Source organism: Scyliorhinus torazame, chromosome 1, assembly GCF_047496885.1.
Source record: "Scyliorhinus torazame isolate Kashiwa2021f chromosome 1, sScyTor2.1, whole genome shotgun sequence".
NCBI classification, from domain to species: domain Eukaryota; kingdom Metazoa; phylum Chordata; class Chondrichthyes; order Carcharhiniformes; family Scyliorhinidae; genus Scyliorhinus; species Scyliorhinus torazame.
In genome coordinates, this window is record NC_092707.1 from 17,928,653 (window position 1) to 17,943,255 (window position 14,603).

The window sequence follows — 14,603 nt, forward strand, 5'->3', positions numbered from 1 at the left end:
ATGGTGCTACATGGCCATGCCCCACAGTCAGACAGCTATGTGGTTGCCTCGGATGGTGCTCATGATGTAAGAAACCGGTGTCACCTACACAGGTACCTCAACCAGCACCATCAACCACCACAGAACCTAATGCATCCAGCTTGTATTTACTCCGATGAAAATGGAGGATCCTCCAGAGACCAATGCAGCAAGCCCTGCAGCCATTGGATACACCGTAAGAACATCTGATTCCATCCACACTGAGGACATCCACCTGAAGGCATCCCAAGCACAGGCGACTGACAGAATCACTTGCTCAGGGTACCTGAGTAAACCATATTTAAAAAAAACTAGTCTATAAATGAACTTTGTTTTAAAAAAGGCGGGGGGGGGGGTAGAAAGAGGCTTTGTGGCAGCTGCAGCAGCCCAATCAGTTCTTTGTTAGTCCTGTTTAACTTTGTTTGTTGCAGGGCGGCACGGTGGTTAGCACACAGTGGTTGGCGCTGCCGCCTCACGGCGCTGAGGTCCCAGGTTCGATCCTGGCCCTGGGTCACTGACTGCGTGGAGTTTGCACATTTTCCCCGTGTTTGCGTGGTCTCACCCCCCCCAGAACCCCAAAAGATGTGCAGGGTAGGTGGAATGGCTGCGCTGAATTGCTTGTTAATTGGAAAAAAAATAATTGGGTGCTCTAAATTTATTTTTAAAAACTTTGTATGTTGCAAATAGTTTACAGCCTGTAACTGTTGTCTTACATTGCTACACCTCTGGACTACCTGTTGTCCCACCTTAAACGGGGAAGATGTGGGCACTGGGGTGATGCGGGTATGAAAGGGGTCATATGTCTGTAGCGCGGGAGTTCTACACACAGTAAGAGGTGCTCAGTACTGTTAATGAACCTCCATTGTCGTTAGTCCCTGTTGTCAATTATTGCAACCAGGTAACTATAATGATCTTTATTCGTGTCACAAGTAGGCTTACATTAACACTGCAAAGAGGTTACTGTGAAAATCCCCTACTCGCCACACTCCGGCACCTGTTCGGGTACACAGAGGGAGAATTCAGAACGTCCAATTCACCTGACAGCACGTCTTTCGGAGCTTGTGGGAGGAAACCGGAGCACCCGGAGGAAACCCACGCAGACACGGGGAGAACGTGCAGACTCCGCACAGACAGTGACCCAAGCCGGGAATTGAACGCGGGCCCTCAGCGCTGTGAAGCGACAGTGCTAACCACTGTCCTACCGTGCCGCCCCACAGTGTATAGAATCCCTGCACTGCAGGGGAAGGGCCGATGGAGTCTGCACCAACCCTCTGCAAGAGCAGCCCACTCCCCAGCAACCCCACCAAACTGTTGGACAGTCAGGGGCTTCTTCAAAAAAGATGGTTTAAAAAGTTAAACAAAGGGGTCTGGAATCAAAGTAATGAAAAGCAAATTTGTCAAACACAGATCTAGCTGGAGAGGGAATTGTGTTTGAGGTGGTGAATGTTTGGAGTGATTGCAGATACAGTGCACAGATCCCCAGCACACTGAGTGACTCCACGGCCCAGAGTGCCCAGCAGCGCCGGCAGCCGCACTCTCTCCCTGGGCAGCGGCTGATCAGACTGGCGCCCCCGCCGCCTGGACAATTAACCGGTAAGACTGGGCTGTCGCGGGGGCGTGTTTAAAACTTTAATCCGCAGAGGGCCCGGGGTCGCGGTCTCCTTGGCAACGGGTTTAGGCCGCAGGCTCGACGCTGTGGGGTGGGCGCAATTGGCCGCAATTGGCCGCACGGTGCAGGCCGCGGACCCCCCTCCCCCCGGTGTACAGAACCCCCCCCCCCGGCGGAAGGGAAGCTCCTCAGCGATGGGGCATCTGGGGGTGGGAAGCCCCTCAGTGTTAAACGGGGTCTTGGGTAGGGGAGCCCAACCCTATACAGAGGAGAGGCGGGGGGCGCACACCCTATACAGGGGAGGGGGGGCCACGTACCCCTATACAGGGGAGGGGGGGGCCACGTACCCCTATACAGGGGAGGGGGGGGCCACGTACCCCTATACAGGGGAGGGGGGGCCACGTACCCCTATACAGGGGAGGGGGGGGCACGTACCCCTATACAGGGGGGGGCACGTACTCCTATACAGGGGAGGGGGACCACGTACCCCTATACAGGGGAGGGGGAGCCACATACCCCTATACAGGGGAGGGGGGCCACATACCCCTATACAGGGGAGGGGGGACGCGTACCGCTATACAGGGGAGGGGGGCGTGTACCCCTATACAGGGGGGGGCTTGCATACCCCTATACAGAGGAGAGGTGGGCGCATACCCCTATACAGGGGAGGGGGGTGCGTACCCCTATACAAAGGGGGGTCGCGTACCCCTATACAGGGGGTGGGCGTGTACCCCTATACGGGAGGGGGAGCATAATCCTATACAGGGGGGGGCATGTACCCCTATACAGGGGGGTGTACCCCTATACAGGGGGCGTGTACCCCTATACAGGGGGAGGGGCATGTGTCTCTATACGGGGGGGGATGTGTACCCCTATACGAGGGGGGCGTGTACCCCTATACAGGGGGAGGGGCATGTGTCCCTATACGGGGGGGGCGTGTATTCCTATACAGGGGGGGGGTGTATCCCTATACAGGGGAGGGGGGGTGTATCCCTATACAGAGGGGGGGCATGTACCCCTATACAGGGGAGGGGGCACACGTACCCCTATACAGGGGAGGGGGTGCGCATACCCCTATACAGGGGAGGGTGGGCGCGTACCCCTATACAGGGGAGGGGGGTCACGCACCCCTATACAGGGGAGGGGGGTCACGCACCCCTATACAGGGGAGGGGGGGTCGCGTACCCCTATACAGGGGAGGGGGGTCGCGTACCCCTATACAGGGGAGGGGGGTCGCGTACCCCTATACAGGGGGGGTGTACCCTTATACAGGTGGGGCACGTACCCCTATACGGGGGGTTGTTGCGTACCCCTATACAGGGGAGGGGGGGCGTGTACCCCTATACAAGGGGGGGTGTACCCCTATACAGGGGGGGGTGCGTATCCCTATACAGGGGGGGGCGCGTACCCCTATACAGGGGAGGGGGGGCCACGTACCCCTATACAGGGTAGGGGGGGGGCCACGTACCCTTATACAGGGGAGGGGGGGGCCACGTACCCCTATACAGGGGAGGGGGGGCCACGTACCCCTATACAGGGGAGGGGGGGCCACGTACCCCTATACAGGGGAGGGGGGGCCACATACCCCTATACAGGGGAGGGGGGCCACATACCCCTATACAGGGGAGGGGGGGCCACATACCCCTATACAGGGGAGGGGGGACGCGTACCGCTATACAGGGGAGGGGGGCGCGTACCCCTATACAGGGGGGGGGCTTGCATACCCCTATACAGAGGAGAGGTGGGCGCGTACCCCTATACAGGGGAGGGGGGCGCGTACCCCTATACAAAGGGGGGGGGCGCGTACCCGTATACAAAGGGGGGGGCGCGTACCCCTAATCAGGGGGTGGGCACGTACCCCTATACGGGAGGGGGAGCATAATCCTACACAGGGGGGGCGTGTACCCCTATACAGGGGGGCGGTACCCCTATACAGGGGGGGTGTACCCCTATACAGGGGGGCGTGTACCCCTATACAGGGGGAGGGGCATGTGTCCCTATACGGGGGGGATGTGTACCCCTATACGAGGGGGGCGTGTACTCCTATACAGGGGGAGGGGCATGTGTCCCTATAGGGGGGGGGGGCGTGTATTCCTATACAGGGGGGGGTGTATCCCTATACAGGGGAGGGGGGGTGTATCCCTATACGGAGGGGGGGCATGTACCCCTATACAGGGGAGGGGGCGCACGTACCCCTATACAGGGGAGGGGGTGCGCATACCCATATACAGGGGAGGGGGTGCGCATACCCCTATACAGGGGAGGGGGGTCGCGTACCCCTATACAGGGGAGGGGGGTCGCGTACCCCTATACAGGGGAGGGGGGTCGCGTACCCCTATACCAGGGAGGGGGGTCGCGTACCCCTATACAGGGGAGGGGGGTCGCGTACCCCTATACAGGGGAGGGGGGTCGCGTACCCCTATACAGGGGAGGGGGGGTCGCGTACCCCTATATAGGGGGGGTGTACCCTTATACAGGGGGGGCACGTACCCCTATACGGGGGGGTTGTTGCGTATCCCTATACAGGGGAGGGGGGAGGCGTGTACCCCTATACAAGGGGGGGTGTACCCCTATACAGGGGGGGGGCGCGTATCCCTATACAGGGGGGGGGCGCGTACCCCTATACAGGGAGAGGGCGCGTACCCCTATACAAGGGGGGGCGCGTACCCCTATACAGCGGGGGGCGTGTATCCCTATACAGGGGGGGCATGTATCCCTATACAGGGGGGGGCGTGTATCCCTATACTTGGGGGGGGGGGGCGTGTATCCCTATATAGGGGGGGGCGTATCCCTACACAGGGGGGGCGTATCCCTATACAGGGGGGGTATCCCTATACTGGGGGGTGTATCCCTATATGGGGGGGGGTTCCCTATACAGGGGGTGGTGTGGTGGTTCCCTATACAGGAGGGGGGTTCGCTATACAGGAGGAGGGTGTTGCTATACGGGGGGGGGTGGGGGGGTACAGGGGGGCGGGTGGGTGTCCCTATACAGGAGGGGTAGGGGGGGTCCCTATATGGGGGGGGTACAGGGGGAGTGGGGGCTTACAGGGGGTGGGGGTGCAGGGGGGTTTGGGGGGGTGTCCCTATAATAGGCGGGGTGTATCCCTATACAGAGGGGATGGGGGGGTGTATCCCTATACGGGGGGGGGGGGGGGCGTATCCCTATAAAGGGGGGGGCGTTATCCCTATACAGAGGTGGCGTCCCCATACTAGGGGGATGAGGGGTGTGTCCCTATACAGGGAGGGTGGGGGGTATCCCTATAAAGGGGGGGGGGGCATCCCTATAAAGGGGGGGCATGTATCCCCCCTATACAGGGGGCGTGTATCCCTATATAGGGGGGGTTTATCCCTATATAGGGGGTGTGTATCCCTATACAGGGGGGGTTTAATCCCTATACAGTGGGGACGGGGGGCATGTACCCCTATACAGAGGGGGGCATGTACCCCTATACAGGGGGGGCGTGTACCCCTATACAAGGGGGGGGCGCGTACCCCTATACAGGGGGGGCATGCACCCCTATACAGGGGGGGGTGTATCCCTATACAGGGGGGGTGTATCCCTATACAGGGGAGGGGGGTGTATCCCGATACAGGGAGGGGGGTCTATCCCTATACGGGGGGGGGTATCCCTATACAGGGGGAGTATCCCTATACAAGGGGTGGTGGGAGGGGTATCCCTACAAAGGTGGAGGGGCGTGTATCCCTGTACAGGGGGTGTGTATCCCTATATAGGGAGGGTTTATCCCCATACAGGGCGGCGGTTTATCCCTATGCAGGGGGGGGTATCTCTATAAAGGGGGGGGGGCGTGTATCCCTATACAGGGTGGGTTTATCCCTATGCAGGGGGGTACAGGGGGTGTGGGGGGGTAAACGGGGGGTGGGGGGGTCCCTATACAGGGGGGGTGTAACCCTATACAGGGGAGGGCGTATCCCTATAAAGGGGGGGGCGAATCCCTCTGGAGGGGGGGTCCCTATACAAGGGGATGAGGTGTGTGTCCCTATACAGGGCGGGTGAGGTATCCCTATAAAGGGGGGGGGCGTGTATCCCTATAAAGGGGGGGGGGGGTCATGTATCCCTATACAAGGGGGGTGTATCCCTATATAGGGCGGGGGTTTATCCCTATGCAGGGGGGTATCTCTATAAAGGGGGGGGCGCATACCCCTATACAGGGGGGGAGCCCAACCCTATACAGGGGAGGAGGGGGGGCATGTACCCCTATACGGGGGGGCGCGTACCCCTATACAGGGGGGGCACGTACGCGTATACAGGGGGGCGCGTACCCGTATACAGGAGGGGACACATACCCCTATACAGGGGGTGGCGTGTACCCCTATACAGGGGGGGCGCGTACCCGTATAGAGGAGGGGGGACGTACCCCTATACAGGGGGGGCGTGTACCCCTATACAGGGTGGGGGGCACGTACCCCTATACAGGGGGGGCGTGTACCCCTATACAGTGGGGGGCACGTACCCCTATACAGGGGGGCGCGTACCCCGATACAGGGGGGTGTACCCCTATACTGGGGGTGGGCGTGTACCCCTACACGGGGAGGGGCGTGTACCCATACACAGTGGGGGGGGTCCCTATACAAGGGGGGTGAGGGGTGTGTCCCAATACAGGGGGTTGGGGGGGTATCCCTATAAAGGGGGGGGGCGTGTATCCCTATACAGGGGAGGGGGCGTGTATCCCTATACAGGGGGGGCGTGTATCCCTATAGGGGGGGGGCGTGTATCCCTATACAGGGGGGGGCGTGTATCCCTATACGGGGGGGGCGTGTATCCCTATACAGGGGGGGGCGTGTATCCCTATACAGGGGGGGGCTTGTATCCCTATACAGGTGGGGGGCGTGTCTCCCTATACAGGGGGGGGCATGTATCCCTATACGGGGGGTCGTGTGTCCCTATACAGGGGGGGCATGTATCCCTATACAGGGGGGGCGTGTACCCCTATACAGGGGCGTGTACCCCTACACGGGGGGGGGGCGTGTACCCCTACACAGGGGGGGGGTGTACCCATATACAGGCGGGGGCGTGTGTCCCTATACAGGGGGGGGGCGTGTATCCATATACAGGGGAGGGGCCGTGTATCCCTATACAGGGGTGGGGGGCGTGTATCCCTATACGGGGGGGGGGGGGCGTGTATCCCTATACAGGGGGGGGCGTGTATCCCTATACAGGGGGGGGTGTATCCCTAAAAAGGGGGGGCGCGTGTATCCCTATACAGGGGGGGCGTATCCACATACAGGGGGGTGGGAGGGCGTGTCCAGGGGAGGGGAGAGGGCATGTCCAGAGGAGGGGAGAGGGAGGTCCAGGGGAGGGGAGATCTCAGGGAGGGGAGAGAGGGGATTTTGAACCAGCAATAGTGAGGTAATGGCAATATATTTCCAAGTCAGATGGTGAGTGGCTTTCGGGGGGGGGAGGGGATTCTTCCAGGTGGTGATGTTCCCTGTACCTACTGCCCTTGTCCTTCTAAATGGTAGTGGTTGTGGGTATGGAAGGTGTTTCCCAAGGACGCTGGGTGAGTTCCTACAGTGCACCTTGTAGATGGTACACATGGTTGCCACTGTGCCTTTGAGGTGGAGGGAGTGAATATTTGTAGAAAGGATGCCAGTCAAGCGGGTTGCTTTGTCCTGGATGGTGTTGAGCTTATTTTGTGTTGCTGGAACTGCACTCACCCAGGCAAGTGGGGAGTATTCCTTCACACTCCTGACTTGTGCCTTATAGATGGTGGACAAGGCTTTGGGGAGTCGGAAGGTGAGTTATTCACTGCTGGATTCCTATCCTCTGAACTGCTCTTGGAGCCACAGTATTTATATGGCTAGTCCAGTTCAGTTTCTGGTCATTGTTAACCCCCAGGTTACCGGTGAACACTTATAACTAGCTCACAACTGCTCAGTAAAGTAATGGAAAACTCTGTGACTGTTCTATTGCAAATATAAACTTCCCCTTATATTGCTTTGAGCTGAAAGAAACGTGAACTTTGTTTGCAATTTTTTCTAAGTTATTTGTACAATGCTGAGTGATCTATCTGCTGTGTTTAACTTTTGCTTCTCCTAATTTTATTAATAAGCCTGATTTGTAACTGTTACCCTAGCATGAGCAATCTGAAAGAGACATTGGGAGTTTATTAACGTTGGGAATCCCTGTCAGTTGCAATGTGTAATTCATGGAGACGAGCTGCCTGTAAATACCAAATTCTAGTTCACGGGTAGTTTGGTCTTCCCTTTGAAAGTGTTCCTTTGCTTGGGGCACACAAAAACATATTTGGGTGCGTTATTGACTTGTAACAATCCCATTAATCTCTGAGAACCTTGTGACATTTTGTTTTTGGACTCACTGTGCAGTTGCTCAACCCAGTTGTCTAGTAGCACCAGAGCAAGTGCAGCACAAACCTATCTTGAATTTTGTTGCCTTTGGGCAGTAGACAGTGATGAGCTTTAATTTCGTACCGTTGGCAGTAGCTTTATCAATATTTGCTATACCAGTGTGCCAATTTTTTTTTATAAGGTTCATTTTCAGTCCCTCTAACAGGTGCTGCTTTATTCAATGTGGGTGGGCCGCGGAACCGTAACTGCATGCTCCCACCCACCTCTAGTCTCTGACCTTGTTTCCCAGACAGTGTAGGATGCAGGGAGACAGCATTGACTATCGCCTCTGATACTGGCGAACAGTATGTTTCTTTTCCTAATGTTTAAAATAGTCCCAACATTTATGATTGTGTAACAGTATCCGTGGATTTAATTATCCACGTTTAAGGGAACGGTGACGTTGCTGGGAAATGGAACATTATGTAGTATTTAGGAGTGCAGTTCTTCCCAAGAGGCTTTCCCATGTGGTCGTGGACAAATATTTTGTTTTGAGAATCCAGACAATTTAAAATGTCGACTTTATATATGTCTGCTTTGAACATGAATGCTGACTGTAGACATGGGTTTGCCAGAGGAAAATATCAGGGCACCAAACTAAAAAACAAAATATTCGTATGGTACCTCTCCCTTGAGAGTTTTTCTCGCTGAAATGACAGGGTGTATTTTATTAAAGGACTGCAGTTCTGCAACATTTTGTTTTCTTGTTTATTGATAAAATCTGTTAGAAAGGAATGGGAGGTTGATGGTGCTGGTTCAGGTACCTGCTGTAGGTGACAGCGGTTTCTTACCTCATGAGCACCGTCCGAGGCAGCATTGTTAGTAAGGAATGAAGTTGAATCGATAGCAAGGAGCGATATAGGATAGAATCTCTGTGGGTAGAGTTGAGGAATCGCAAAGGTAAAAAGACCCTGATGGGAATTAGGTGCAGGCCCCCTAGCAGTAGTCAGGATGTGGGGCCGAAAATAAATCAGGAGATAGAAAAGGCATGTAAAAAAGGCAATATTACAATAATCATGGGGGACTACAATATGCAGGTGGACTGGGAAAATCAGGTTGGTAGTGGATCCCAAGAAAAGTAATTTGTGGAATATCGAAGAGATGGTTTTTTGGAGCAGCTTTTGACAGAGTCTCCTAGGGACCAGGCAATTCTGGATATGGTGATGTGTCTTCTGCCTCCCTCCCTTCTTAAACAGAGGTGGTACATTTGCCACATTTGCGAACTCTGTGAAATAGTGCCATGAGCTCTTTTATGCTAACCGAGGGGGTAGATGGGGGTTCTGTTTAAGGTTGTGTCTGAAAGATGTCACCTTGGACAATATAGCATTCCTTCAATACGGCACTGGAATCGAACAGGCGCCTGGGCATTATCTGTGCATTATAACTCTCACATGCTACTTCTCGAGTACTTTTAGGCCTCACCATGGTTCACAAAGAATTTCCAATAATTTATTTGTTAAAAGTTGGAGGGGGACGTTGCCATGCTTTTGTTTGGCTCCAGGACCTTTTGTTTTGTACGTGAGGTATTGCCCTGTTGTAATGAGTACCTGCTGATGCTTCACTTTGTAAAATAAATGACATGCTGCTGCAATTTGCAAGACCCCCTTATTAGACATCTGAGAATGAACTTTTGCGACTTTTATTAAGGAATCAATTTTCTTACTATTTAGGGATGTTGCTAACTTTTGGTTGGCTCTTAATTCGTAATTTGCTCTGTTTGTTTAACCTTTGCTCTAGAGTCGCCAGGTATCTTTATGATACCGCCACGAGGTTCAAGTTCAAGTAATGATCAATAACTCAACAAACCAATTAGTAAGATTCAAATCAAAACACATTTATTATACACAGTAAATCACTACTCATGCATAAACTCTACTTTCTAGACTATTCCTATCACTAAAAGGCCTATACTTAGCTTCGGAATTGGCCCACCAGGTCAGGGGAACAAATGGCCTTTCGTTCAGGTCCTGAGTCTGCAGGATTCAAAAGCTGGTATGGACTGGTAGCTAGGAGCGCCTATCTCGGAGCGAGCGTTGACTGGTGACTTACTTGGTTGATGCGGCAGCTTAGACAGGTCACTCTCACGGGTTGATTCAAGTTGCTGAGTGACCCTGCCAAAGAAGGACGATTTGAACTTGGGGGCTTTACTTTATATTCCCCAGGGGCTTCCCGCCCTTCGGGGCGGACCCCATACCTGGTTCCAAGTGATTGGATTGCGTTCCGATCACTTGGATCGATTCCTCCAATACTGGAGTTGTTCCCTGATCGCTGGGCGGTCCCTAAATGTCTATTAGCCTTCCTTTGTCTTGGCTCCTGCTGGCGCCGAGGAGTCTGGCTTGGCTTTATTCACCTTAACTGTTGCAATTGTGCCTTGGAATTGCTCATTACTATGCAGATGGCTGCTGGTTTCAGTGCTGTCTGGTTTCTTACAGGTTTCAATACACATGATTTCTGTATTTGCTAGTCTTTGCCTGTGTTGGCTGAATTTCCCTTCAGCCTTTGCGGTTCTCCATTTTAAGTCGGGAAGTGGCCAACCCAGGTGGCTACACACCCTCCTTGTGATCCACCCTCCTTGTGATCCCTAACGCGAAGCGTGAAGGATCACATAACTGCGTTGTCTTCATTCCCTGACCCGGCAAGCACTCTTCTATGGCCGCTACACTGACCATAACTATGCAAGAAAAATTTTAACTAACAATTTCTAAGTGGCGCTCTGTCAAAACAGGGACATGCATTACAAAATTTTAAAAAACGATACCTCTAACTGTCCTCAATAAACTACACTCATTAACATTCAGTCATATTAACTTCCTAAACAATACAAAATAATAGCAGCATTTACATTTTTCCTGGCTTGGCAGTCAAACACAGGGTTGTACAATCTTTCCATTTCTTTATTTACAGAAGAATGCAAACGAATGTCCTTTATTATAGTTCGAGGGGGTCGGGGTCCTGGGGATAACTGAACATAGGGGATTCTGTATACCGGGGTGTGAGGGCGGTAGGCTCTCCTTCTCCATTTATATGTATCGCCAACACTAATCGGGATTCGACTACGTAGGAAAGGGAGTACCATGCTATGAGCTTATCACACCATGATGGTGTATCGGAGACTATCTCGGGGTTCTGTGTGCTATGGGGAAGTGAATCATTAACGGCCGGGGGGGGTTGGGGTCAGGGGGTTTGCGTTCGCGCGCAACCGGGCACAAATTGCAATAACGACGAAATACACGTATGACGTCTTCATTGTTGTCTTCTTTCCTTTTTGTCTCTTCCTTTCCGATTCGTCTCTTTTCCTGGAGCTTCTGGGGTTCTGTGGGATCAAGCATAGTTTCTTGGTTAATATCTTGTCTGTTAGTATGTCTGTCCTTCAGTGCCAATTCTCCCTTTACAATTTGTCACCATGTGTGACTCCCTCAATTTTTTATTTTTAAACCGAATCTTCAGGACAAGACACACTTAAAAATACTGAAACGGTGCGAGCCGTCTCGCAGGCTGTGCGATTTACCATCCAAATGTTTGAGGATGTAAATAGCACAGGGATGGCAACCTAAGGGTTGCCCGAAAACAAAACAAAACTTTTTGAACCAAGAGTGCCGAAATGAGGTGCGTATGGGCCGCGACGGGTAAGAATTGGATGGAATCCCCGGGTAGAACGGCGACCAATGCCATGTGTGCTCTACCCGAGCGTAGCTGACCAGAGGGGGGTCCTCATGCAGGGCGGGTCCCAATGCCGTTTCTCCACTGCCTGAGCAACCGACAAGAACGGGCCAAAATGTAGTCATCGTGGGGGGGTTGCCGTATTGGTTCTACCTTCGAACCAGAAGAGCAGTTATGAACGGGGGTCTGGCAAACTCTCAGCGGTTTCTGCCGATGAGCGTGCGGGCAAGTTCTCATAGGTTTCGGCAGACAAATAAGGCGTGGGGCTGTGAAAGAAATGTCCGATCTTACAAACAACACATAACAATAACAGTAACAAACAACATTAAACAACGTAGGGGCTTACTTTGTCCGCAACGGAGTACGGACCCGAATACTTGGGTGACAGGAACGTGCTGGGGTTGTAAATGGAGAGCATGACCTGCTGTCCTACATCAGACTCAGTCGCATGCACTGTCTTGTCGAAACAGGCCTTGCTCTGTTTCTTCCTTGTGCCTAATCTTACTGCGGCGGCTAGCTGAGCCGTTTTCACATTCTCCACTAACTGTTTGACTGCGTTCTCGTGTGTGAGGGCCGTCACTTCGGGGCTGGTCAAGTCCAATCCTAATAAAAATTCTGTGCATTTCATGGGGCATCCGGTCATGAGAGTATGTGGGGTGTAACCTGTGGAAGTTGAGACAGTATTTCTCAAAAACATCAGCGCAAAAGGGAGGACTGAATCCCAAGTGGTGTTGTTTTGTTGGACCATTTTTCTGAGGGTGGCTTTTAGGGTCCGATTCATGCGCTCCATGATACCACTTGGGGGTGGTATGCGATGTGGAATTTTTGGGTAATGCCAAATATCGTGAGGACGTTCTTCATGACACGTCCCGTAAAATGGGAACCTTGGTCGGATTCAATGCTGCGGGGGAGTCCCCATCTCGTAAAGATGTGGTGGGTTAAGATCTTTGTGGTGGTCTTTGCCGTGTTCGTTCTGGATGGGAATGTCTTTACACATTTCGTAAAAGTGCCTATGACGACTACTACGTATTTGTAACCATTCCTGCAAGGGGGCAATAGTCCTATAAAATCAATCTGGAGGTTAGTCCAGAGCCATTAACGGGCCGGGTGTGGCTAAGCTGAGCCTTTTTTGCATATCTGTCCGGATTGTTCTGGGCACAGATAAGGCAATTCTCAACGTAGTGCGTTACGTCTTCTTTCAAACGTGGCCACCAACAGAGCTGTCTGAGGTGGGCTGTAGTGGGATCGATTCCCTGATGTCCATGACTGTCATGGAATAAACAAATAAGTTGATTCCTGTCCTGTTCAGGAACCACATAAAAGGTGTCTTTTAACACCACACCGTCATGTGTGGTCAGTGCATTTTTAAATCTATCACAGGGTGCTGTAAATTGTCCTTTCAAAATCTCCCTGAGATTGCTATCCTGCTTCTGGGCCTGCACTAAATCCTCGATATTGGTCTGCGAGACCTGAACTGCATTCACTGGTGCGCCTTCGGGGGGTGTCCAAAAATATCCATGCCTGGAACCTGCTTTGGCCAGTACGTCGGCTTTTACATTTCCATGGGGGGGGGAGGAATGGTGGTGACTTCGAACTTTAACAATTCCGAATGTCCTGTCCTATGCTTTATCTAAAATGTGGCGGAGCAATGGGGCTGAAGGGAGGGGTTTTCCGTCTGCTGAAACAAATCCTCTTGCTTTCCACAGGGGTAGGAATTCTGTAAGGCTATTGCAGACATAGAGGCTGTCCGAGTATATGTCTGCTGGGCTGGGGAAGGAATCTGGGTGATCCACAATGTACGCAACAGCTGCTAGTTCTGCCGCCTGTGCACCTAAAGTGGCCTGGTAGCTTTAAGGAGATCTCTTCTAGGGCGCGTCCCTGCGCGTCCTCGACATAAATGCCGCATCCTGTAATGCGCTTCCCTTCTAATACTGTGGAAGAACCATCCACATAAATCCTGAAAGGTGCGCACATGTCTGTGTGCTGGGGGCTCTGGGGTGAAGTACCCATCTTTCTGAGGGGTGTTTTTGCAATAAAGGGGCCTGTGTTGCGGTGCGGTGAGATGATTTCACATTTGTGGGGGGGTGCCTGGGTACTGAAGGTTATCGGCTAAGAAAGTGTGGGTCTTGGTCCTTTTAACAGTGATGTCCCGTCCCTGCAAAAGAAGGATCCATCTAGCTGCTCTAATTTGGCTGACTGTACCGTCTTTAAGTCGTCCGTCAAGCAAAAGCTGGGTGGGGATGTGTTCTGTGAGGATTGTGATGGGGTTTAGTCCGGTTCTGTAGGAAAAATACTGAACTGCCCAGAAAATTGCGAGCAGGTGCCTTTCACAGGCCGAAAATCCCTGCTCCACAGGATCCAAGAGTCTGGATGCATAAGCCATGGGTCTTAACTGTTCGTGCCGTTCCTGGAGGAGCACGGCTGAAAGGGTTCGATCTGTGCTAGCTATCTCTATAGCGTAAGGGAAAAGTGGATCTGGAACTTGTAGTGCGGGGGCTGCAATGAGGGCTCTTTTCAAAGCATCCACAGCATCCGTATGCTGCGGAAGCCATTCCCAAGGGGCTCCTTTCTTTAGGAGGTCCGAGAGGGGCGCTGCCTTGCTGGCGAAACCGTCAATGTGGTTTCGACAGTAGCCAACCAGTCCTAAAAATGACCGGAGGGCTGAAACATTCTGGGGAAGGGGCAATTTGGCAATCGAGTCAATTCTTTTGTGCTTGATCTCACGTTTACCGTTCATGATAATCCTACCCAAATATATCACTTTGTTTTCCAAAATCTGGGCCCTTTTGGGGTTACTTTGCAGCCAATTTTCTGTAGGAGTTCCAGGAGTTCGGACAGAAGCTCGAGGTGCTCTGCCTTGGTGTCTATCTGCAGTAATAGGTCGTCCACATACTGGACCAGACATTCGGGGCGAGAAAATGTTGATAATCCATTTGCCAGCTGTTGGTGG

The 14,603-nt window shown here is 53.0% G+C and overlaps 1 protein-coding gene across 2 annotated transcripts in view; it reads left to right on the forward strand.

Moving 5' to 3' along the window:
- The first annotated feature begins 1,234 nt into the window (after positions 1–1,234).
- gnb1l (guanine nucleotide binding protein (G protein), beta polypeptide 1-like) overlaps positions 1,235–14,603 on the forward strand; it is a 55,489-nt gene continuing 42,120 nt past the window's right edge. Inside the window, exon 1 of one of the 2 annotated variants that reach the window (XM_072473068.1) lies at positions 1,235–1,611. The gene's annotated coding sequence lies outside the window, so the exon portion shown is untranslated. The remainder of the gene's footprint in view (positions 1,612–14,603) is intronic. The other variant, XM_072472985.1, reaches the window with a different exon arrangement.